At 47.4% G+C, this 25,953-nt stretch overlaps 1 long non-coding RNA gene across 1 annotated transcript; it reads right to left on the minus strand.

Moving 5' to 3' along the window:
* Nucleotides 1-25,632, minus strand: LOC125631042 (uncharacterized). Its single transcript, XR_012666752.1, has 3 exons — nt 25,394-25,632; nt 1,350-1,486; nt 1-668 (listed from the first exon to the last, which is right to left on the minus strand). It is a non-coding gene; the product is annotated as an uncharacterized LOC125631042 (long non-coding RNA).
* Nucleotides 25,633-25,953: the final 321 nt, after the last annotated feature.

Consider the following 25,953-nt stretch of genomic DNA (forward strand, 5'->3'; position numbering starts at 1 on the left):
TCCATTCCTGGTCTATCCCCGGCAAAAGCAGCATACAGACAGACACAGACCCTTTGTTTTTCTCCCTCCTCCCAGCTTTTGAAAGTATCTTGTCTCCTCATTGGTCATTTTGGTCAGGTGCCAGCGAGGTTACCTTTAGCTTCTTAACCCTTTACACGTGAGAGGATTTTTCCTCTGGCCAGGAGGGATTTTAAAGGGGTTGACCCTTCCCTTTATATTTATGACAGCAGGGGTCGCCCATCTCCTCCCCTAGGCAGGCTGGGGCCTCTTCAGTGGCCAGGCAGGGGGGTGGCTTCTCCTGGGCCCTGGCGCTGGGCTCCTGGATCTTCTGCTTCCTGGAGAGGAAGCCACAGAGTCCCCTTGCCAAGCTTCTGTCCCGTCCTGGCTCCCTCCTGCACAGATGCACCCTGGGCCACCTCCATTTTGCCCCAGAAGATGCCTCAGGGCCTCCTCTGGGAGCTGGTGTCTCCCTCCTCCAGAATGCCAGGCACATCCACCGCTTGGCCTGGCCACAAGCTACTTCCCCTCCAGTGGGGACAGAGGGGCTGCTCTCCTCCTGGGGAAGCTGGCAGCTGCTTCCCACTGGCTCTGGAGTGAGCTGCACAGCCTTCTTCTGCAGCATTTGCCTGAGCCTCTCCATCATCGGCCTGAGCCTCTCCATCCTGGAACTGAGTGGGGAGAAGCCATGAGTCTGGGGTCAAGGCAGGCTCTCACTAACGGGCCTGTCTGCTCTGTCCCCCTGTTCCTCCCCCCTCACTGCACGCCCCACCATGGGGCACAGGGACTACAATCTACACACGCTGGCAGCAGCTCACAGCACAGGCTGCTCCCAAAGCTCCCTCTCCCTTCTGAGGCACTGTGACACAGGGGGAGTCTCATCCGTTCAGAGCAGTGGGGTTTTCAGTCTGTTTGGACAAGCAGCTCCCTCCTCCCGCCCAGGCTACCTGCCCTCCCTGGCTAGAGAAAGACCAGAACCCGGGAAGGAGTCTGAGTTTGGCCTGGGAACTTGTCCCCAGCTAAACTTCACAAGGTCCCAATCATATGAGGCATGAGTCCCCCTCAGTTCCCACAGAGTTCAGTGCAGTAGTGGGTGGTCAGCAGCTGCTGGGGTCTGACCCCCCAGAGACTCCTACAAGGGAAGAGCTGGGAGCTCTATTGCTGGGCTGGAGATGGCTCTGGAGAACACCCTGCAAGAAACACGCTGCCCAGGCCCAGAGCAAACGGCTGCAGGGGGCTGTGTTAGCAAATCTAGTCTCACTGGGAGGAGATCCCCCCTCCTCCTCCCACCATTTCTGCCTCTCCCCAAGCAGAACGGGGAAGCCTCTGAAGAAATGCTACCTGCCACTCACTCGGTCTAGATGGTGCAGTGCTGGTTGGCAGATGCTCAGAGTTGGTCTGTTCCTGGCCCTCTTCCTCGTTTTCCCGCACCAAATTGGGCTGAAAAGGGAGCTGCACAATGCCCTGCCAGCAGGGAGACCAACAGCGGCTGTGAAAACAAAAACATGTTTTATTGCCAAACGATGGATAAACTCAGGCTAGCAGCCAGGGTCCAGAACTCTGACATACTGTGGGCAGGACACCTCCCATCTCAAGGTCTCCTAGCACCTCACACACATTCCTGAAGCCTGACAAGCCAAGGGCTGTAGGGGAGGGACTCCAACACCACTGATAGAAAACTGTGGCCTGGGCAGGGGAAGCCACTGCCTCAGGGTCACACTGGGAGTCAGTGACAGAGCCAGGGGTGGAGCCCAGGAGCCCTGTGTCAGGCCCCTACACTAACCACTAGAGGAATGTTCCTTTCCAGAGCTGGCAGTTGCAAGTAGGACCCTGTTCCCAGTCTCCCTGGCTCTGAGAGGGAGTGTGACCGGCTGGAGGGACCGAGGCAGGGGATTGGGAGTCAGGACTCCTGGCTTTCAGTGACCATTTTCCTATTGACCTATGGGACCTCGGACAAGCCATTCCCCCTCTCTGTGTTTCAGTCCCCAGCAGTAAAATGAGGATCTAATACTTACTCACTTATTGTAAAGTGCTGAGATTTACCCAGGAAAAGTCGTTCTGTAAGTGCTATGCAGCACTGGACCCTCATCGGTCAGATCCAAATTCCTAGAGTTTAGATTTGGGCTTTCAGTTCAACCCCGTACAGAGTGAGGAGCCCAGCTCTAGACCTTGGATTGAGGATCAGCCCTTCTTGGTGGGAATTGAGCTAGGAGGCTTTTCCGTCCCTCGCCAGGTGGATTAACAATAGAGGGTTTTTAAAATATGAACCGGGTTTTTCAAATTAAACTCACCATGGGTTTTTTCGTTAAAAATAAGCCTGCTTCAAATTCAATTTGAATTTGACAATCTATGTTAAGGACTAAATTTGTTATCATCTCTTAAAATAATTTCAAGAGACGAGAAAGAAATCCATCTTAAGTAGGACATGTTTACTGCCAAGTTTTAAGGAGAGTCAAACGACTGAAGCACCCGGAAGCAGAGTTCGTGGAAGTGCTAGAACAGCTTTCGACAGCAGCAGCCCTTCCTGTGAAAGTGCAGAAGGAATCGTTTCTTCCTTTCAGTTTATCCATCTCGTTCAGTTCAATGACTAGTTAATGGAATTTGAAAAGAACACTGGGAGTTGGCAAAGAAGGCAAACTTGTTTGCTTCCTTCAATCGAGGAATAAACACTGGGTGTGAGGGGATGAGATCTACCCATTGAAAAATCTGGAAGAACATGGTGACCAGAATGTATCAATTCAGTTCACTAACTACAGCTAATATTTCCTTTCTTTAAGAAATCGGGTAGTTTTAAATGCAAAACATTTTTGATGAATGTTTTTTTCTTATGCTTCTCTTTCTGGCTCGGCCACAGCATTGCTGTGTAAACACCTCTTGCTCTTTCCCTCAGTTTCACCACCTCTGTTTGGGATAGAGACACTTCTCTAACTCCTAGCAGAAGTGCGATTTGAGTAGGTCATGAGTGTTAGACACCTTTGAGCTCCAAAGGACAATGGGTGATTTGTCAAGAATCCCTGATGATTTCCTGCTTCTCCCCCATCCAGAGCCAATATCACATCTTTGGGTTTTGAAATTCTCAGCACCCCTCAGTCTCCTGCTGCCTTCAGTTGTTCCTCAGATTTAGAGGCTTGGATGCTAGCAGGACTGGAATTTGTTCCTGGGTTCCTGTCTGTGTCTAGTCAATGAGGGTCTCAGTCTGGTCTCCTAAATTCAGAATCCCAGAAGTAGACATCTGGGTGGATTGATTTAAATCATTGATTTTAATCATGTTTTGCATTTGTACTTTTTAGTTATTTTCCTCATGATAGGTTGATTCTCATTAATTGAGAATCATTCAAAAATGTTGGTTTCAGAGTAACCGCCGTGTTAGTCTGTCTTTGCAAAAAGAAAAGGAGTACTTGTGGCACCTTAGAGACTAACCAATTTATTTGAGCATGAGCTTTCGTGAGCTACAGCTCACTTCATCGGATGCATACCGTGGAAACTGCAGTAGACATCATATACACACAGAGACCATGAAACAATACCCCCTCCCACCCCACTGTCCTGCTGGTAATAGCTTATCTAAAGTGATCATCAAGTTGGGCCACTTCCAGCACAAATCCAGGTTTTCTCACCCTCCGCCCCCCCCCACACAAACTCACTCTCCTGCTGGTAATAGCCCATCCAAAGTGACCACTCTCCTGAAGGTCGAAACAGCAGACTGGACTTCTATATAGAGTGCTTCCGCCGACGTGCACGGGCTGAAATTGTGGAAAAGCAGCATCACTTGCCCCATAACCTGAGCCGTGCGGAATACAATGCCATCCACAGCCTCAGAAACAACTCTGACATCAAAATCAAAAAGGCTGACAAAGGAGGTGCTGTTGTCATCATGAATAGATCGGAATATGAACAAGAGGCTGCTCGGCAGCTCTCCAACACCACTTTCTACAAGCCATTACCCTATGATCCCACTGAGAGTTACCAAAAGCAACTACAGCATTTGCTCAAGAAACTTCCTGAAAAAGCACAAGATCAAATCCGCACAGACACACCCCTGGAACCCCGACCTGGGATATTCTATCTACTACCCAAGATCCATAAACCTGGAAATCCTGGGCGCCCCATCATCTCAGGTATTGTCACCCTGACAGCAGGATTGTCTGGCTATGTAGACTTCCTCCTCAGGCCCTACGTTACCAGCACTCCCAGCTACCTTCGAGACACCACTGACTTCCTGAGGAAACTTCAATCCATCGGTGATCTTCCTGATAACACCATCCTGGCCACTATGGATGAAGAAGCCCTCTACACCAACATTCCACACAAAGATGGACTACAAGCCGTCAAGAACACTATCCCCGATAATGTCACGGCTAACCTGGTGGCTGAACTTTGTGACTTTGTCCTTACCATAACTCTTTTACATTTGGGGACAATGTATACCTTCAGATCAGCGGCACTGCTATGGGTACTCGCATGGCCCCACAGTATGCCAACATTTTTATGGCTGATTTAGAACAACGCTTCCTCAGCTCTTGTCCCCTAAAGCCCCGACTCTACTTGCGCTATATTGATGACATCTTCATCATCTGGACCCATGGAAAAGAAGCCCTTGAGGAATTCCACCATGATTACAACAATTTCCATCCCACCATCAACCTCAGCCTGGTCCAGTCCACACAAGAGATCCACTTTCTGGACACTACAGTGCTAATAAACAATGGTCACATAAACACCACCCTATACCGGAAACCTACTGACCGCTATTCCTACCTACATGCCTCCAGCTTTCCCCCTGACCACACCACACGATCCATCGTCTACAGCCAAATTCTGCGATACAACCACATTTGCTCCAACCCCTCAGACAGAGACAAACACCTACAAGATCTCTATCAAGCTTTCTTACAACTACAATACCCACCTGCGGAAGTGAAGAAACAGATTGATAGAGCCAGAAGAGTTCCCAGAAGTTACCTACTACAGGACAGGCCTAACAAAGAAAATAACAGAATGCCACTAGCCGTCACCTTCAGCCCCCAACTAAAACCCCTCCAACGCATTATTAAGGATCTACAACCTATCCTGAAGGATGACCCAACACTCTCACAAATCTTGGGAGACAGGGCAGTTCTTGCCTACAGACAGCCCTGCAACCTGAAGCAAATACTCACCAACAACCACATACCACACAACAGAACCACTATCCCAGGAACCTATCCTTGCAACAAAGCCCGTTGCCAACTGTGCCCACATATCTATTCAGGGGACACCATCACAGGGCCTAATAACATCAGCCACACTATCAGAGGCTCGTTCACCTGCACATCCACCAATGTGATATATGCCATCATGTGCCAGCAATGCCCCTCTGCCATTTACATTGGTCAAACTGGATAATCTCTACGTAAAAGAATAAATGGACACAAATCAGATGTCAAGAATTATAACATTCATTAACCAGTCGGAGAACACTTCAATCTCTCTGGTCACGCAATCACCGACATGAAGGTCACTATCTTACAACAAAAAAACTTCAAATCCAGACTCCAGCGAGAAACTGCTGAATTGGAATTCATTTGCAAATTGGATACTATTAATTTAGGCTTAAATATAGACTAGGAGTGGCTGAGTCATTATGCAAGGTAGCCTATTTCCCCTTGCTTTTTCCTACCCCCCCCCCCCCCCGACGTTCTGGTTAAACTTGGATTTAAACTTGGAGAGTGGTCAGTTTGGATGAGCTATTGCCAGCAGGAGAGTGAGTTTATGTGTGTGTGTGTGTGTGTGTTCCCGGGGGGCGGGGAGGGGTGAGAAAGCCTGGATCTGTGCTGGAAATGACCCACCTTGATTACCATGCACATTGCAGGGAGAGTGGTCACTTTGGATGAGCTATTACCAGCAGGAGAGTGAGTTTGTGTGTGTATGGGGGTGGGGGGGTGAGAAAACCTGGATTTACGCTGTAAATGGCCCACCTTGATTATCATGCACATTGTAGGGAGAGTGGTCACTTTGGATAAGCTATTACCAGCAGGAGATTGAGTTTGTGTGTGTGGTTTTTGGAGGCGGGTGAGGGGGTGAGAGAACCTGGATTTGTGCAGGAAATGGCCCACCTTGATTATCATACACATTGTGAAGAGAGTGGTCACTTTGGATGGGCTATTACCAGCTGGAGAGTAAGTTTGTGGGGGAGGGGGGGTGGAGGGTGAGAAAACCTCGATTTGTGCTGGAAATGGCCCAACTTGATGATCACTTTAGATAAGCTATTACCAGCAGGACAGTGGGGTGGGAGGGGGTATTGTTTCATGGTCTCTGTGTGTATATAACGTCTACTGCACTTTCCACGGTATGCATCCGATGAAGTGAGCTGTAGCTCACGAAAGCTCATGCTCAAATAAATTGGTTAGTCTCGAAGGTGCCACAAGTACTCCTTTTCTTTTTTTAAAAAATGTTGATTTGCAACTAAATATAGTCTTTACACTAAATTTGGTGCTTTTTCTTTTGCTAACCATGATGGTAAAGTATATCTATGTACATTTATGTAAGCAGTTATGTGGCTTAATTTACATTTCTTGTGTCTAATTTTTACATTTTAATTATGTTGGAAAATGGCAAACAATGCATTTATTTCCAAGACTATGATGGATTTTTTACTTATGATTTGTCCACGCACTATTTCGATGAAAATTAAAATGCACTTAAAAATGCACAAAAACAGCATTTTCAATTGGCTTATTAATTGAACAAAACTACCTTAAATGTGCTGGATACATAAGAACAAAAAAATTTACTGAAACATATTTTTCATTTAAAACTAACTGATTTTAGGAAGTATCTGCAGTTAATGAAATGAACTGATTGTATCTGGTCTTCGTGTCTCTCAGATTTTAGAACGAATAGGTCTGACCCCCTCACGTCTAGTTTTTATTTATAGACTGGAAGAGGAAAACAAGCTTTCCTTCTTTTTCCACTCCCAGTCAGTTTCTGAAATTGGAATGAAATTGTTATTGAACTGAACTAGCTGAATCAACTTAAATTAAAAAAATATTCTTTCTGTGCCTGCAGAAGAGGCTACTGCTGTCAAAAGCTGGTTTACCATTTCAATAAACCAAATAAACCATTTCCAGCCAAAGACTGTCATCAGTTCAGTGGTTTGATTACCATTAAAACTTGGCAGCAACCATGGACTTGTAAATATTTATTACTTAATTTAAATGACTTTACTAAGCTATTGCAAGTTTAGGCATTAACATGGGTTGTCATAATTTCAAATTTAATCTCCAATAGATTTGCTTTTCAAAAAATAAACCTGTTTTTAATTTAAATAAAAAGAATCCAATTTAACTTTTAAAAAATCCCTTTTTGGGTTTCTTGGTTTTGAAACAAGCATTGATTTTTATTCATCTTGATTTTAGGAGAACTACTACATTCATGAGAATCATAAACTGCTCATATGCCATTGAAGGAGAGAAGGCAGCAAAAGTCATCATATCAATAATTTGTTATGAATTATTGACTCAGTCTTAAAAGAGACTAACTAGAGGGTTGGACACTTGTTTGTTTATGTAGGGCCAGTTTCTACCTCTGAACCAGTAGCAATTGCACTGGATAATGCTGTAAAACCTACATTTTATTGTCAAATCGTCTAAGCCATTCCTCTTCTGCTCTTCTTGGTTTATAAGTTTCAGATCAACAAAATCTTCCCCTTGACAGTCAGTCACTGCCCATGTGGCTCTGCAGGCAGAGTAGCCTGAGCAGTAACATTGTGACATCCAAGGTAATTCAGCCACCCATCACTCACTCACTCCAATAACCTTGACCTTAAATCCTAACCCTACGGCCTCTGCCTTGGTCATCTCTCCTATTGAAACCTGCAGGATCATTTGCTGATTCCTTTTAACCAATGGGGTTTAATGATGCAAATCATCTGCACAGGATTAGCATTGACTGGCTAAGTTAACTCTGATGTCACAATGTGCCTCTACCTGCAGCACCAACTAAATGGGCACAGTGTGGAAATCAAGCTTTCCTGGTGGTAGTGGTTTCCAGTTGTCACTAAAATCAGCAAAAAGAAAATCAAGTGACTTCAAGTGAGCTCTAGCTCATGAAAGCTTATGCTCAGATAAATTGGTTAGTCTCTAAGGTGTCACAAGTCCTCCTTTTCTTTTTGCGGATACAGACTAACACGGCTGCTACTCTGAAATAAAATCAACAAGGTTCTTTCCACCAATGCCTAGAAATTCCCTGAAATTTTGGAATCAATAGGACGTAGTCTTCAAAAATTACCGCATTACAGACTGACAAAGAAATGCCATTGAATTGTGCTTTAGACCTCACTGCTCTCAGCCAACAATGACTTGAATCTCCTCCCTTTTAACTCAGTAATAATCCCCAGCTCACCCAATCAGCATGGAGACTCTCAGGGACTGGAGGCTGAGCATTCTCAACAGATGGCCAAAAGAAAGCACTAGTCATGACAGGAGATCACTCTGGTGGAGATCTCTGTCAGTGCACTATTCCACCCCACCTCTTTGTGAGGGCCTCCTACAATGACAGCTGGAGAACAGCCCCACCTGCCTCAGGAAGAAGAGCAGCAGAGAGAAATGGAACAAGAGAAGAGAAAAGAAAAGACATGAGGAAGGGCGGAAAAGAGAAGAAAAAAATGGACAAATTCCAAACGCCTCAGTGAGTCATAGATTTCAAGGTCAGAAAGATCCACTCTGACCATTTAGTCTGTATAACATGGGCCATAGAACTTCCCTTAAAATAATTCCTGTTTGAATTAGAGCGCATATTGTAGAAAAACAGCTAATCTTGATTTTAAAAACGCTAGTTGTGGAGGATCCATCACAATCCTGGATTAATTACTTCAAACGCTGATTGTTAAAAATGTTTGCCTTATTTCCAGTCTGAATTTGTCTAGCTTCAACGCGCAGCCATTGGATCTTGTTATACCTATTTCTGCTCAAATGAAGAGCCCATTAGCAAATAGTTGTTCCCTTATGCTCATCTTTTAACCCTCTCTTTGTTAAGCTAAATAGATTGAGCTCCTTGAACCTATCTTTATAAGGCATGTTTTCTAATCCTTTAATCTTTCTTGTGGCTCTTCTCTGAACCCTCTCAAATTAATCAGCATCTGTCTCAAATTGTGGACACCAGAACTGGACACAATATTCCAGTAGTGGTCGCACCAGTGCCCAGTACAGAGATACAGAACCTCTCTACTTCTACCGGAGATTCCGCTATGGATGGGTCCCAGGGTCGCATTTGCCCTTTTGGCCAAAGTGTCTCAGTGGAAGCTCATGGTCAGTTGATCATCCACCATGAGCCCAAGTCTTTTTCAGGGTTACTATTTCCCATGATAGAGTGCCCCCAGGACAGAGTCCTCCTCTTGTACATATAGCCTATATTTTTTGTTCCAAAAGGGAAACTTTACATTTGGACATATGAAAATATATGTTATTTTTTTGTGCTCCGGTAACTCAGCAAGCAAGATGGCTTCATATGAGTGACATGTCCTCTTCATTATTTACCACTCCCCCGATCTTTCTGTCATCGGCAGATTTTACAGTGATGATTGTATATTTGCTTCCAAGTCACTGATCAAAATTTTAGGTAGTGTACATCCAAGAACCAATCCCTGCAAGACCCTACTAGAAAGACACTCGCTCGATAATGATTCCTTATTTAAAAGGACATTTTGAGACCTATTAGGTAGCCCGTTACTAGGGGGCGGAGTCCGAGTTGGGACATTTTTCTGACAACTTTACTTGTGTTTTCCGAACCTAGAACTCATCTGGCAACGTATGGATCAGGCTGAATTGGTTCCAACCCTCACTGAGAATCTTAACTTCTACACAGGGGATATCTGCTTTCTGCAAAATCAACACTGAAAGGAGAAGCACTTCCAAAGAAGCTCCTCCTTAGCACTCAGGTGCGTGAACAGAAATCCTCTCTTAGTCCTCTAGGAGAGACTACAAGAAGGAGGCTTGCTGCAGCAAGTCTACAGGGGTCTCCCAGGTTCCCCCTGCCCTGCATCCCTGTCCTGCCTGGCTGATGTCAAGGGAGCTCTGTGAGGTCACAGCCTCCTCACCACCTCTGCCCAATAGGCTGAGTTCCTGCCAAAGCCCTTGTGAAGTCACTGCCACACCCACCTCTCCCTTGCAGGGCTGATGTCTGCCCCTGGACAGCCCAGTAGGATGTTTGAGCTGCTCCCCAGATCACCCCACATGCTCATTATTGATTCTGGGGAGCAAATAGGCTACCCAGAGTCTGTTCCTCACCCCACACTGAGTTTTTCAAAGATTCATAGATTTTCTTTTAGGCCATTAGATCTCCTAATGAGGCCTCTATTTCACAAACCATGAAATTTCACACCCTACCCCCATATTAAGCCCAATAGCTTGTGTTTCACTGAAACACACCTTCCAAAAAGGCAGCCAAGTGTGATGTGAGGCCATCAGGAAACAGAGAATCCACCTCTTCCCTAGGCAATTTCTTCCACTCATTAATCTCCCTCACTCCTAGATTAGGACTGGGCATTTGCTGTATTCAAATGTGTTGTTTGAATGGGCTGACTTGTCCTCATCATTATTTACCACGACACCAATCTTTGTGCCACCTGCAGATGTTACCGGCTGTGATGTGATATTGACTTCCAGATCGTTGGTGTAAATGCTGAAGACAGTTAGTGGCTGAGAGTCTGTTCACCCCCTGCCGTCCCCCAGGCACCACACACCCACTCCACCCTGTAGTACAGGAAAAGGGCATCCAGCCCTACTCTCATATGGTTTCAAAAACATGCTTCGCAGCAGTTTCAACCATGGGGTTATGAACCACGCATGGGGGTCCCCTGGTAACAAACACACTTCACATCTAGCGTGTCAACAGGCTGCAGTTCTATGCATCTGAGTTTCCCGCCTTCTAAACTGGTATGATAAACCCACCTTGATGATCTTCATTTAAAATTGGGGAGACTGTATGGCACAGGGAAATGAAGTGACTTGCTTGTGGTCACACAGTGATTGAATGGAAAAGCCTGGATGAGAACAATGTATTTGTTCTGGTTCCCAGACCAGGCCCTGGTCCCTTGTGTTCCTTGCCTCTCTGGTGTAAAATTCAGGAAGCATCTTACTGGATGCTTTTCCTTCTTCTCCATTTCGCTTCGCTCCACATCCCCAGCGAGGAAGGATTTTTTGTTACCCAGCTGGCTCTAACATATGTGGTTATTGTCACAGACTGAGTCCCCCTGGTGGACACTTATCAGACTGCACCAATCGGACCCAACCTCTGGACCCACCTCTGTGGATCTTTTCGGGGGGTGGGGGTTGGGGAGGGTTTGCTGATTGTTCCATCGGGAGGAAGTCCTGTTGGGAGGGCAGGGGAGCAGAGAGATGGGGGAGAAAGCGATAGGGTGTGCGTCTGGAGGTCCAGACAGAAGGGCTGCAGCAAGCAGGCCCTCACAGATTGAAGTAGCGGAGAACCTGCCTGAAGCCTGGGAGGGACAGAGCTGGGGATCAGGGACACCCCAGGACAGGAGCCAGGAGGAGCACTGCGCTAGGGTGGATTTGCATGAGAAGGGCAAATCGGAGCTGGATCAAGTATCAGGGCTGCCCAGGGCTGTATGGGGCTGTGAGTACTGGGGCTTGTGACTTTGCATTGGGAATCAGGAGGGAGGCTGTTAGCTAGTTAAGTGGGGAGGTTGTCACATGTCGCTCTGTGTGGCTTTGCAGAGAGCAGCAGAAGACGACACTGGAGGGGTTTTTTGGGAAACTTTACTGGCACCAAAGACGACCAGGAGCACCCAAGACTTACCACTGGACAGGAACTTTGCCCAGGACTCCTGAACTCTGTGTGCAGACACATTGCTCGGTGTCAGCCCTTTCAGAGTGTGGTACCACTGGGCCTGTAGGGCCTTGTGTTGAATGTAACCCTGTTTTACTGCTTCCCCTATCTTTGCCCCTGTTGTTTTTCTCCTCTGTAAATATCTGTTTCCCTTTCCTGTAGGCATTGTACTCTTCCAATGTGTGTGTGTGCTCACTCTATTGGAAGAGAAGGTTAAAGGACTAGGGAGGCAAGTATCAACCCTGTGCTGCATCAGAGAACATGAAGGTTTTCTGGATAGAAGTCTGTTTGGTGCTTGAAGCACAATATGCTGAAGAATCAAAGAGTGCAGTGCAGAACGGGGGAGAATATTGGCAGCATGTGACCTCCAGAAGAAGAAAGAGGAGAACCTATGTACCCCCAATGCAGATAGAGGTGCAAAACCGTTTTCAGGCTCTCTGCACAGCAAATGCAAAAAAGCAAATGCAATATGGGTTGCATAAAGAGAGGTATACCATGCAAGTCATAGGAGATGATGGTACTGCTCTACTCAGCGCTGGTTAGGGCTCAGCTGGAGTACTGTGTCCAATTTTGGTCACTGCTGTATGAAAAGGATGTAGAGAAACTGGAAAGGATCCAGAGGCGAGTGACAAAAATGATCAAAGGTGTGGAATGTATGTCATATGAGCAAAGGCTGGATGAATTGGCATGTTTAGATTGGAAAAGAGGGAAATGATAGCAATCTTCAAAAACTTGAAAGGCTTTCATAAGGAAGATAGAGAAAAATTGTTCTCTTGCCACAGAGGGCAGGACAAGAGGCAATGGGTTCAAACTATAGCATAGCGGATTTAGATTAAATCTCCAGAAATACTTCATAACCAAGATTTTACCAATGATGATTGTATATTTGCTTCCAAATCACTGATCATAATGTTAAATAGCATTAGCGCCAAGAACCAATACCTGCAGGATCCAGAATAGGTAGCCCGTTACTAAGGGGAAGAATCCTAGGCGGGACATTTTTCTGCCCATTTACCTTTTGTTTTCCGAGCCTAGAGCTTGGCTGGCAATGCATGGAGAAGACTGAAGAAGTTCCAACTCTCACTGAGAATCTTACCTTCTACACAGGAGATTTCTGCTTTCTCCAAAATCAACACAGGAAGGTGAAAACTCCCAAAGAAGCTCCTTCTTAGCACTCAGGTGCGTGAACACAAATCCTCTCTTGGTCCTCAAGGAGAGACCGTGAGAAGGAGGATTGCTTCAGCAAGGCTTCAGGGTTCTCCGAGGTTCCCCCTGACCTGCACCGCTGTACTGCATGTCTGATGTCAAGGGAGCTCTGTGAGGTCACAGCCTCCTCACCACCTCTGCCCAATAGGCTGAATTCCTGCCACAGGCCCTTGTGAAGTCACTGCCACACTCACCTCCCCTTTGCAGGGCTGATGTCTGCTCCTGGACAGCCAGGTTGGATGTTTGAGCTGCTCCCCCGATCACCCCACTTGCTCACTCTTGATTCTGGGGAACAAGCAGGCTTTCCAGTAAAACAGCAGAATCTGTTCCTCATCCCTCACTGAGTTTTTCATAGATTTGTAGGCCATTAGATCTCCTAATCCAGCCTCTATTTCACAAGTCATGACATTTCAGACACTTACCCCATATTAAGCTCAATTCCTTGTGTTTCACTGAAACCCAGCTTCCAGAAAGACAACCAGTTGTGATGTGAGGCCATCAGGAAACAGAGACTCCACCTCTTCCCTTGGTTATTTGTTCCATTGGTTTGTCTCCGTCACTGTCAAAAATTCTTGCCTCACTTCTAATTTGAATTTCTCTGGCTTCAGCTGACAGCCGTTGCTTCTTGTTGTGCCTTTCTTGACTAGATTGAAGAGCATTTTGGTACTCATTATTTTCTCCCCATGAAAGGAGTTCTATACCGAAATAAAGTCATCTCTCAACCTACTTCTATAGCTAGGCCCCTACCAATTATAAAGGACAGTGAAATTAGCCCTGCCCTGTGAAATCCCATCTTCCCGTGCTGGCTTGGAGCATCCCGCTAGTCCGCTGGGCTGGGGACAGGACAAGATTTTCCCCTGCACAATTGCACTTGGTGGGGCTATCCTCACCTGTAGACGCAGCGCATTAGTGAGGTTGGTACACCCTCAGATCTGTGCTGCAGCAGCCCCAGAGTTGGGCTCAGGGCTTTGGCCCTGGCAGCTTCTGCCCAGGCTTGGGGATTCTGCCCCCACCCCCACCTGCCCCTGTTCCGGCCAGGGCTCTGGGTGCCCAGGGTCAGGGCTTCTGGCCCCTGAGGCTGCAGCCAGGGTTTGGGGCACCCAGACTCATGTCTTGAGCTCCCGAAAACTCCAGCCAGGTGCCCGGGCTTGGGGCTTCTGCCTCCCCCCTACACACACACACTCCTGCCAGGGATCTGGGCACCTGGGCTCAGGGCTTCTGCCCGGCAGCTGCAGTGGCCGCTCGAGGCTTCAGCCCCCACGGCTGGAGCCAGAACTTGAGGCACTCAGGCTCAGGGCTTCTGCTCCGCAGCTGCAGCAGGGACTGGGGTGCCAGGCTTCAGGCTTCCATCCTCCAATTCTCTCCTGCCAGGGCTCTGGCTGCCCTGGCTCGGGGCTTACTCCCCCTGTGGCTCCTGCTGGGGCTCAGGTGCCTATTTTTCTGGGGCCCCCAAAATTGGCCGGGGCCCCTGCATTAATCTGCCAGGGAACCAGTAGCTAGGAGCCCCAGCTGAGGTGCTCCCACCAGCTGGGACCCACCTCCACATCCGGGAGCCTCCTCTCGCTTCAGGAAGGTTAGTGGCTGCTGCCTTCAGAGTCCAGCACTGAAGGCAGCACAGAAGTGAGGGGGGAAATGCTGCGACACCTCCCCCAAACAACTTTTGACCTCCCCGCATTATCCCATTTTGGGTCAGGACTCCCATGGTTTCAGCACTGTGAAATTTCAGATGTAAACATCTGAAATGGTGAAATTGACTAATTTAAAACCCCTCTGCCCGTGAAATTGACCAAAATGGTGCGTGAATTTGGTAGGACCCTACTTATTATGGATGCCCTAGCAGCTTTGCACTCCCAGTTCACCTGAAAGACCATTGACAATTCATGCTACATGAGAAATTTCCTAGAATAAACTACCAGGATTGGGAAAAAATGAAGGAAATCAACCAAAGCCTAAGCTAGGATGGAGAGCATTCATCCAAGCAGTGTTTCAACCCCTCCACTCCCACCTGTCTGCCTGCCGTGAAATGGGGGGATACAGAGGGGCATGGATTTCTGTTTGTGAACTTTCTAAAGACTAGGAGTACTTGTGGCACCTTAGAGACGAACACATTTATTTAGTCTCTAAGGTACCACAAGTCATCCTTTTCTTTTTGCAAATACAGACCAACACGGCTGCTACTCTGAAACCTTTCTAAAGACTGTAGGGTTCAGCACCAACCATACAGCCCAGACTCTGAATTCTTGAAAAAACATCCATTTTGGATTGTGCACAGCAGAGGCTGCTTGAAGGGGAGGGGAAGGTGGAGGAGGGAGGGTGAGGGGACAGGCTGGGCAAATGGCATGGCGTCTGCACTATATCACAGACACACACACACAACGATGCATGGAATATTATCCAGGACAGTAAATTATTTGGCCTGAGTCCTGAGTTTTGAAAGTACAATTTATCCAGGAAAAAAATCGGGGTTGGGGGAGGAGAGTTGCAGTTACCAGCCTGGACTTCCAGTCTCTGGTCAGGCGCATCCCCCTCTTTAGGGTTTTCACCGGTGTCTTCTCCAAACTGCTCCTTCTGATATAATTCGATGACCACGTCCTGGCCTTCAGGGTCATTTGCAGGATCTTCATTGTTCCCAGCTGCAGCACCCCCCTCCTTATCCTGTCTGATAATGAGCCCGCTATGGTTCAGCAAAATGGCACGTGCCATGATAGGCCCTCTGCTGAGAGCCCTCAATGTAGGGATAATACTCCCTTTTTTTTTTTTTAATAAGTTCTTTCCCTTGTTTCCTATGAGTTGCCCTGTGTAACCGTTTGTTGTCCTATGATATCTATTCTGCCTAGTAACAGAGCGAGAGAGAGACCCCACCCTTTTTGGTGCCACGTGCCACGCAGGAAGTGTGCTGTGTGCAGAAAGTCAGTTGGCTGTCAATGGACTGGCACTTGGCTGACAGTTTGTTGCTCGCGGCTCAGGGACAGCTTGGGCGGAGCAATCAAGGTGCTGCTGTCAATTCCACCACTTCAGAGGCAGAGGAGGTCCTTGAATTGTCCTTACCCACGCACACTGCCCGTTATAGCGGCAGCATACCGCACTCACTCTGCCCAGCGGCGGTAATTTGCTCAACCTCTTGAAGATAAGCGGAAGAGGAGGAGAGAGACGTATCTTGTGAAGGGATCTTACCTTTCCCCCCCACTCTTCTCTTTCTCTCCTCTTTTATTCCTGCCACTATCATTTGCTTGTTAGGGAATTGGCAACTGCCAAACTTATTATCTTTGTTATTAAGGTGTTATTAAGGCCTCTGCAAATGCCGCAAATGTGGCCACGCCAGTGCGCTTGCAGCTATCAGTGTGGACAGGCTGCAGCGCTTTCCCTACTGCGCTTTACGAAGGTGGGTTTAACTCACAGCGCTCTACATCTGCAAGTGTAGCCATGCCCTAAGAGTAAAGTGTCTATGTTTAAGAAGTTACTTTGCAAATCCTGTGGTTCCTCCCTTTAACTGCTCTGTGGTCCCTGAGGGGCTAAACTGGAAAGAGAAGTAAACAGAGATGAAGGGGGAATCTGGGAAAATGTGGAAAGTGCCTGGAGAGCCTTGGGATGTCCCAGCACTGGCTTTAGTTGCAGTCTCAAAGACAAACAGTCCCAGTTGTCCTCCTCCCATCTCCTCATCTGGTCTGTCTCTCTCCAGCATCCTGGCCTCCTGTACCAATCTAACTCCCCAGGCTCCTCATCCATTCGCAATCTCCAGCCCCAGGTCCTGCTTTCAATCTCTTTGCCCAGCCAGTCCCAGTTCTCCAGAATCCCAGCTCTTCATCAGATCCATCTGCCATTCCCCCTCACCTTCTTTCTGCTCATGGTATATGGAGGTACGAATGACATAGGGAAGGATAGGAGAGAGGTCTTGGAGGCCAAATTTAGGTTGCTGGGGAAGAGATTGAAGTCCAGGACCTCCATGATAGCTTTCTCTGAAATGCTATCAGTTCCACACGCAGGGCCAGCTAGACAGGCAGAACTGCAGGTTCTCAATGCATGGGTGAGACAATGATGTAGGGAGGAGAAGTTTAGATTTATTAGGAACTGAGGAATCTTTTGGGAAAGGGGGAGCCTAAACAGGAAGGATGGGCTCCGCCTAAACCAAAGTGGAACCACATTGCTGGCACTTAAAATTAAAAACGTTGTAGAGTAGTTTTTAAACTAAGGGCTGGGGGAAAGCTGACATATGTGGAGGAGCATGTGGTTAGAACAGAGACATCTCTTAGGGGAGGATCTATTAATGGAGATTCTTTGTGTTCTAGTAAGGAGGAGAGGATGGACGATAAAATACTGCTAGGATTGGATGAGAAACAATCAAATGAAAAAGAGTCCCATTCATTTACATCACAAAATGGCAGACAGCTGAAAAGTAACAATTTTAAGTGCTTATATACAAATGGTAGAAGTCTAAATAATAAGACTGCTGAACTAGGGTGCCTCATCTTAAATGAGGATATTGATACAGTAGACATCACAGAAACTTGGTGGAATGAGGATAATCAATGGGACACAGTAATACCAGGCTACAAAATATATCGGAAGGACAGAACAGGCCGTGCTGGTGGGGGAGTGGCACTATATGTGAAAATAAAAATAGAATCAAATGAAGTAAAAAGCTTAAATGAACCAAACTGTGCCATACAATCTCTATGGAAAGTTATTCTATGCTTGAACAATAAGAATATAGCGGTGGGGATATACTACAGACCACCTAACCGGGATGGTGATAGTGACCGTGAAATGCTCAGGGAGATTAGAAAGGCTACAAAAATAAAAAACTCAATAATAATGGGGCATTTCAACTATACTGACGGGATACATGTCACCGCAGGACTGGATGCAGAGAGAGTTTCTTGACACCTTAAATGACTGCTTCTTGGAGCAGCTGGTCTTGGAACCCACAAAAAGAGAGGCAATTCTTGATTTAGTCCTAAGTGGAGCACAGGATCTGGTCCAAGAGGTGAATATAGCTGAACCGCTTGGTAATAGTGGCCATAATATAATTAGATTTAACATCCTCGTTGCAGGGAAAACACCTCAGCAGCCCAACAGAATAGCACTTAATTTTGGAAAGAGGAACTTCACAAAAATGAGGAAGTTAGTTAAACAGAAATTAAAAGGTACAGTGCCAAAAGTGAAATCCCTGCAAGCTGCATGGAAACTTTTTAAAACCCCATAATAGAGGCTCAACTTAAACGTATACTCCAAATTAAAAAACATAGTAAGAGAACCAAAAACATGCCACCGTGGCTAAACAACAAAGTAAAAGAAGCAGCGAGAGGCAAAAAGGCACCCTTTAAAAAGTGGAAGTTAAATCCTAGGGAGGAAAATAGAAAGGAGCATAAACTCTGGCAAATGAAGTGTAACACTATAATGAGGAAGGCCAAGAAAGAATTTGAAGAACAGCTAGCCAAAGACTCAAAAAGTAACAGCATTTTTTTTTAAAGTACATCAGAAGCAGGAAGTCTGCTAAACCACTAATGGGGCCATGGACAATCGAGATGCAAAAGGAGCACTCAAGGACCATAAGGCCATTGCAGAGAAATGAAATTAATTCTTTGTATCGGTCTTCATGGCTAAGGATGTGCGGGAGATTCCCAAATCTGAGCCATTCTTTATGGTGACATATCTGAGGAACTCTCCCAGATTGAGATGTCATTAGAGGAGGTTTTGGAACAAATTGATAAATTATACTGTAATAAGTCACCAGGACCAGATGTTATTCACCCAAGAGTTCTGAAGGAACTCAAATGTGAAATTACAGAACTGCTAACTGTGGGAGATTAAATCAGCTGCTGTACCAGATGACTGGAGGATAGCTAATGTGATGCCAATTTTTAAAAAAGCTCCACAGGTGATCCTGGCAATTACAGGTTGGGAAGCCAAACTTCAGTACCAGGCAAACTGGTTGAAACTATCGTAAAGAACAGAATTATCAGATACATAAATGAACATGATTTGTTGGGGAAGAATCAACATGTTTTTTGTAAAGGGAAATCATGCCTCACCAGTGTACTAGTATTCTCTGAGAGGGTCAACAAGCATGTGGACCACGATCCAGTGGATATAGCGTACTTAGATTTTCAGAAAGTCTTGGACAAGGACCCTCACCAAAGGCTCTTAAACAAAGTTAGCTGTTATGGGATAAGAGGGAAGGTCCTTTCATGGATCGGTAATTGGTAAAAAGATAGGAAACAAAGGATAGGAATAAATGGTCGGTTTTCAGAACGGAGAGAGGTAAATAGCGGTGTCCCCCAGGGGTCTGTTCTGGGACCAGTCCTATTCAACATATTCGTAAATGATCTGGAAAAAAAGGGTAAACAGTGAGGTGGCAAAATTCGCAGATAATACAAAACTACTCAAGAAAGTTAAGTCCAAAGCAGACTGTGAAGAGCAACAAAGCGATCTCACAAAACTCGGTGACGGGGCTACAAAAATGGCAGATGAAATTCAGTGTTGATAAATGCAAAGTAATGCACTTTAGAAAACATAATCCCAACTATACATATAAAATAATGGGGTCTGAATTAGCTGTTACCACTCAAGAGAGAGATCTTGGAGTCATTGTGGATAGTTCTCTGAAAACATCCACTCAATGTTCAGCGGCAGTCAAAAAAGAGAACAGAATGTTGGGAACCATTAAGAAGTGGCTAGATAATAAGACAGAAAATAACATATTGCCTCTATATAAATCTATGTTACACTCACATCTTGAATACTGCGTGCAGATGTGGTTACCCCATCTCAAAAAATATATATTGGAATTGGAAAAGGCACAGAAAAGTGCAATAACAATGATTAAGGGTATGCAAGAGCTTCCATAAGGAGCAATTAATAAGACTGGGACTTTTCAGCTGTGAAAATAGACGACTAAGGGGGGCTATGATAGAGGTCTATAAAATCATGACTGGTGTTGAGTAAGTAAATAAGGAAGTGTAATTTACTCTTTCTCATAACACGAGAACTAGGGGTCACCGCCTGAAATTAAAAGGCAGCAGGTTTAAAACAAACAAAAGGAAGTATTTCTTCACACCATGCACAGTCAACCTGTGGAACTCTTTGCCAGAGGATGTTATGAAGGTCAAGACGATAACAGGGTTCAAAAAAGGACTAGATAAATTCATGGAGGATAGGTCTACCAATGGCTATTAGCCAGGATTGGCAGGGATGGTGTCCCTAGTCTCTGTTTGCCAGAAGCTGGAAATGGGCAGCAGAGGATGGTGCTCACTCAGGTCTACTCTCCGCCCTCCCCTCAACTCCAAATGCCAGTTTTTTTCACCTCCTGCCAGCTTCCAGCATCCCTTAGGCTTTTTCTCCCAACCTACTCACCCCTGTCCCCTAGTCTCTGCATTTGAATCTAGTACTTCCTTGTCTGGGCCCAGTGGGATGGGGGAGGTGGGTAATTGAGAGCACAGGAGAGACAGGCTCTCTGCTCTCAGTTCAGGTATCTGGACCCAGCACAGACCGCAGCAGCTGAGAGCTGCAATTGTAGGGAAAGTCCTGCTCAGCCCCAGGCTGGAGCATGCCAGTGCAGACACAATTGCCAGGGGGAATGGAGCTGCTAACCTCAAAGAAGCCTCTATTGGGTCTGTGTGAACTCTGACTTTTCAAAGACTTCTCATTTGGTCAATTTAGGTAGATATTTGGAGACAACAAAAGCCGCATCCCTGGCACAAAGGCCACCTCCTTGGGAAATTTCAAGTCCCTGCTCCAAAGCCTGGGGGCACTAGAGCTTTTCAAAGAAAATGTCATCAGAAGTGTTTAGCATTGGTAAGCACTGTCTACATAGACTAAGGCCAGAAGGGACCACTGTGGTCATCTCGGAGAGTTGATTGTTCTATGAGGAGAAAGTCCTGTTGGGAGGGCAGGGGAGCGGGGAGTGGGGAAGAGCACGACAGGGTATTTAAGCCCTCCTGCTGGTGTCCCATCTTTTTGCTAAAAACGGTCCAATTATCACGTATTTTCTGTCTCCCCCCCAGTCAGTACTGGTGGGTCCCGCTGCTGGCTGGATCCCTGCTTGCCAGCCGCCTGCCCACCAGCATTGAGTGGGGGAACCCAGTGCCTGACAATGGGGGTGGGTGTGCAAAGCTGGTGGCAGGGTGTTCCCCCTCTCGCTGTCCTCTCCCTGCTTTGCCCCTTCACCTTGACCCCAGCCCTGCTGCTCCTCCATATCTGCACCAGCGGGGAGTGTCCCGCTCCCAGCACTGTGCGGAGAACCAGCCCCTGTTCGGAGTGCTCAGCTCACCAACAGCCGGGCCAGCAGGCTACTTCTTTCCCCCACTGCTTCTGGCTGGGCTGGCCCCGCAGGAAAGCTCAAGACCCTCGGCTTGGGGTGTTGGCCAGGAGGAGCCAAGCCCTGCATGTGCCAAAGCCCCAGGCAGCCGTGGCACAGGGAAGCCTTTCTGCCCCTCAGCTAAGCTCTGGAGCGGCAGCGGGGGGTGGGGGGAGAAGCGATTTCCAGCCTGTTTGCATCCCGACCCTGCAGACTCCACAGCAGTCCCCCGGACAGAGGCCTAGCACCCTCTGCACCCACCCCCACCGCGGAGCACAGGGTTTGGTCCGTCCCCTAGGCACCCTCCCCTGCTGAGCCACCTCACTGGCCAGGTTCACTCAAGCCCCTGCAGTCAGGTTCCCTGGGCACAATGCATCCGTAGGGCTTAATCCCTTCCTGCTTGTGCTGTAGCCAGGGGACAGGAGGCAGCTGGGTTATATCCGTGGCCAGCAGCAGCCTGGAGGTGTCAGCTGCCTTTCGACACCGTGTGGGCAGGAAGGAGCAAGGTGCTTCCAGCCACAGTCAGGGGGAGAGGGGGAAGAGATGAGCTCTGCAAAGACATGGGCCAGGTCATTCCTCCCCACCCCCCTCCTCCGCTGTGGCTGGAAGCAGCTTCCATCCTTTCCCCCCAGCATAGTGCGGAAAGGCTGTTGCTGGCCACATTCTGGTGTGAACCCTGGCAGAAATCTGGGGTGGGGGGGCATGTGAACTTGTGTGCCACCCCACACACACACACACACAGGTTGCCTTGGGAAGATGTGGTACCAGGTACCAGGAGAGGCGGGTCCGGCCCAGGGGCCCAGCCAGGCATGGAGGGCGGAGAGCACCAAGCAGGGAGGGTCGAGCCTGTTGGTCACCCGTCACCTCCCTGTGTCAGAGAGATGAACGGGAGTGTGTGTGTGTCACCTCTCTCCATGTGAACCCTAAAGCCTAAAAGATAAGAAGGGAAATAAAAGGAATCCAACTACTCAGTGTTTCTTTTTAACAGGGGCTCAGTCAACTTGATGTTAATTTTAACATTTGTACTGCATCGTTCTGACTGATTGCAGCTGAACTTGCTTGAATACGAGTAATTTTACCAGGTGTCCCGTATTCAGCATAGGGAAATATGGTCACCCTAAATAAGAGGGAGACTGTTAGCTTGTTACGTGGGGAGGCTGTCACTCTGTGTGGCTTTGCAGAGAGTGACAGAAGAGGGCACCAGAGAGGTTTGTTGAGGAAACTTTACTGGCGCTGAACACAACCTGGAGCACCCAAGACGCACCACTGGACTGGAACTTTGCTCAAGACTCCTGAACTTTGTGTGTAGACACATTACTCGGTGTCAGCCCTTTCAGACTGTGCTACCACTGGGCCTGTGGGGCCTTGTGTTGAATGTTTTTGACCGTTCCCCCTAGCTTTCCCCCTGTTGTTTTTCTCCTTTCATCCCTCTCTAAATAAATATTTCCCTTTCCTGTATTCATTGTACTCTTCTGGTTCACACTGGGGACAGGTGTCTCTGGGGTGGAAGGGGCTTTCCCTGATGCATTCCTGCATGTGCCTTTTCTTGGCCAGAGCTACCTGCAGAGCAGACTCTATGTTGGCCACGAGGGCGCTAAAGTTACACAACCACAAAAACAGGAGAGAAATTTCTCTCTAAAGATCAAAAAATAACAAAGAAGGAAGAACCCAGAACCACTGGAACTACAACCAAAAGGCTAGAAATCCCCTTGAAAAGGAACTAATGATGAGTTTATATTAAGCAGGAGGGGCAGGGTAATTGGTGGTTGAAGGCAGGAGGACACTGTCTGTCCCTTATTTCTCTGATGCTCCCACCTGGGAACTGTTCTTAAACATTTACAAATGTTCCTTTTCTCTCTCTTGGTGCTTCTGAGTGCACGCCAGAAGCACTTCAACTCAGAAATGGGATTCTGGCTGAAACACCTTTTGGGTAAATCAATAAATCAGACATTGTTCTTCAATGGAGGGAAGGGATCTTCTTATTGAGCATGAGAGACTATTAAGGGTATTGAAAAGGCTGCACATTTGCTTCATTTACTTCAAGGAGCAACATGCCCTATATCTGGCCACTACCCTACATTTAGCTATATGCAGGACTAAGCTCTTATAATGACAAGCACGGGGTGACTGGCCCCTTTAAAAAGAAGCTGTGCCCAGTGCCACTGTGACTGAACCTGCTGCCCAACTGGGCTTAAAGAAAGGCACCTGAGGAAGTGGTGGCAGAGAGTTAGAGGCTCCTACAGATGAGTTTGATACCCCAGGGGAACAAAACTTCAGCCAGGTAGGGCTGGAAATGGCCTCCTAAAAAGAACAAGGGGCCAGGAAGAAGAGAAACTTTGGCTTTCTTCCTTGATGGCCGCTAGCCTATGTAGGTTTTTATACCATGCTAATCACCACAGTGTCTGAGCACCTTCCAGTAGTGCATTAAGGACCGTAACCACACGTGTGTCGAGTTGGGGTAGTGCCTTGTTTAAAAATAGAAAATACTTGTAGCTATCAGTTTATATGAGAAAAGGTTGCTTTCTTCAGTGTTGATTGGACGATTGCGGGTTTGAAGAAGGAAGGGGAGACTCGGCTCTCAGACCCAGCAGGGTTGAACACTCAGCATATAGGGACAGTTGATATAAGCAGTGCTTGTAGCACAGCCAACAATCCAGAATCTTGCTAAAGTTCTAAGTTCTGCATATTGATCACCCACACAGAGAGAAGCAACACGAAAATCATTCCGGTTGCAAAGTCAAGCACTCAAAAGTTGGGAAATGCCAGACACAAGGCTGCCACTGCAGCAGGTGACTTTAACAGTCCAGTCATGCAAGTCATGCCCCCAGGTTTCAATAATACCAACTCTATCAAATGTAGTTATCAATGAGAACGTTTAGTTCCTCCTGCTTCTTACCCAGTCTCCTAGCAATGGTGCATAAACAATTCAGTTTCTTCTCTTCACATTTCTTTACCACCTCTAGTCAATATCTTCCCAACACCCTGAGTTAGAACCCCATTTGACAGCTTAGTACCCTCCCTTTGTACTGTTAGAGGAATGTCCTCCTAGCTGCGTCACTAGTCTCCAAACCGTGAGATTATCCCCCACTTCTGAGATGCAGCCTGCCCCATTGGTACAGACCCTCTCTCACTGGAACATGCCACTATAGCCCTGAGGCTGCAGTACAACCCTGGAACAGCTTAGCTCCACTCGCCGGCTTGTGGTCGAGGAACCCATTCCCTGAGAGTTTCTGTGAGCCAAGCCCTGCGGGGATGGGGGAGGGAAGGTTGGCTCATCACAGGCTCAATACACTCTGAAAGGGGCCTAAGAGAGCAATGCTCATCAATGATATTTGGCCATCACTCCACAACAGTGCTAACAGCATTCCGAGGTTGAGTGTCATGCATGCTGTGTACAGTACACCATAGCATTTCACTGAGAGCAAGGATGGGTTATCTGTAGCCAGGGAGAAATTCACAAGGTCAGACGCTTCCCTCCATTGGCAGTGTAGGGGGAGAAAGACAACGACTCTGCATCTGCAGTAGCACGGGATTGCTGGCTTTGCAGCATGCTCTGTAACGGGACTCTCCACTCACCGCTCGTCAGGCACCTCGCCCTGGCCGTTCTGGTGAATCATGTTCTGGTGAATTTACTTCCCACCTGCCAGCCATCCAAACTGCAGTTGCTGAGATGATCTTCCTCTCCTGGTGCTGTCTTCCCCACTTTCCCAAGTCTGGCTCTGGCTGCCCTTTTTCCATGTCCAGTTTGGACTTCTCCTTCTTACCTCCAAAGCTCCCTATGCAAATATCTCCCTGTGTAAAAATATCTCCACCTCAGTCATCTGCTCCTCTCCTCCCACTCCCACCTTACAGGCCCTTCTTCCTGCAGCATCCTGCTGCTACTGGGAAGGACCCAGCAACCTCCGCTCAGGCTCCCCTTTCTATTCATTCCATCAGACTCACCCGGTATCTCTCCTACACTCCAAGAGTGACCCCTTTAGCTTGAGTGAGAGGGGCTTGTGCTGATGGACCCTGGTTCAATCCACACCAATGCCTGTGGTGTCTGTATGTGGCCAGGGTTTTACTTACCTATCACTGTAGGTTGTTCAGCCCATTCCCAGCGATCTGTGGTACATCTTTTGCTTCTTGCCATCTCTGTGATGTCGGTCCTTCATCTGTACAAGGACACGGCATATCAAGGCCAATCCAGCAGCTCCCATCCGGTCTTCACCTCCATGATAGACAGCGCATCCCAGCCTGACCACAGAAAGACAGGGTGGTGTTCTTCAGGGGAACCTGCTGGAGCTCCAGTCTCCCCTGATCCACCTCACCCCACACACTAAGGGTTTTCAGAAGATACTGCTAATCTCAGCTAAACAAAGCAGCTAAAATGAGGTCACTGTGGGTGGATTTACTGAATAGACTGGTTCTAAGGGAAGAGGAGATTCCTTCTCTGCTCTCATGAGATTCCCATAGGAAAAGTATCTGATGACAGGGTGGGGACAATACAAGCCCTCAGCCCCTGGAAAGGCAGGAAATCAGGACTCTGGGAGTTAAGGCTTGTCTCTGTCCTGCTGGGGGGAGCAGAGCTGGAGACCAGAAAGGGCACTGGTGTAATTGTATGAAAGACAGTGACCTCTACCTGCAAA

Source organism: Caretta caretta, chromosome 2, assembly GCF_965140235.1.
Source record: "Caretta caretta isolate rCarCar2 chromosome 2, rCarCar1.hap1, whole genome shotgun sequence".
NCBI classification, from domain to species: Eukaryota; Metazoa; Chordata; order Testudines; family Cheloniidae; genus Caretta; species Caretta caretta.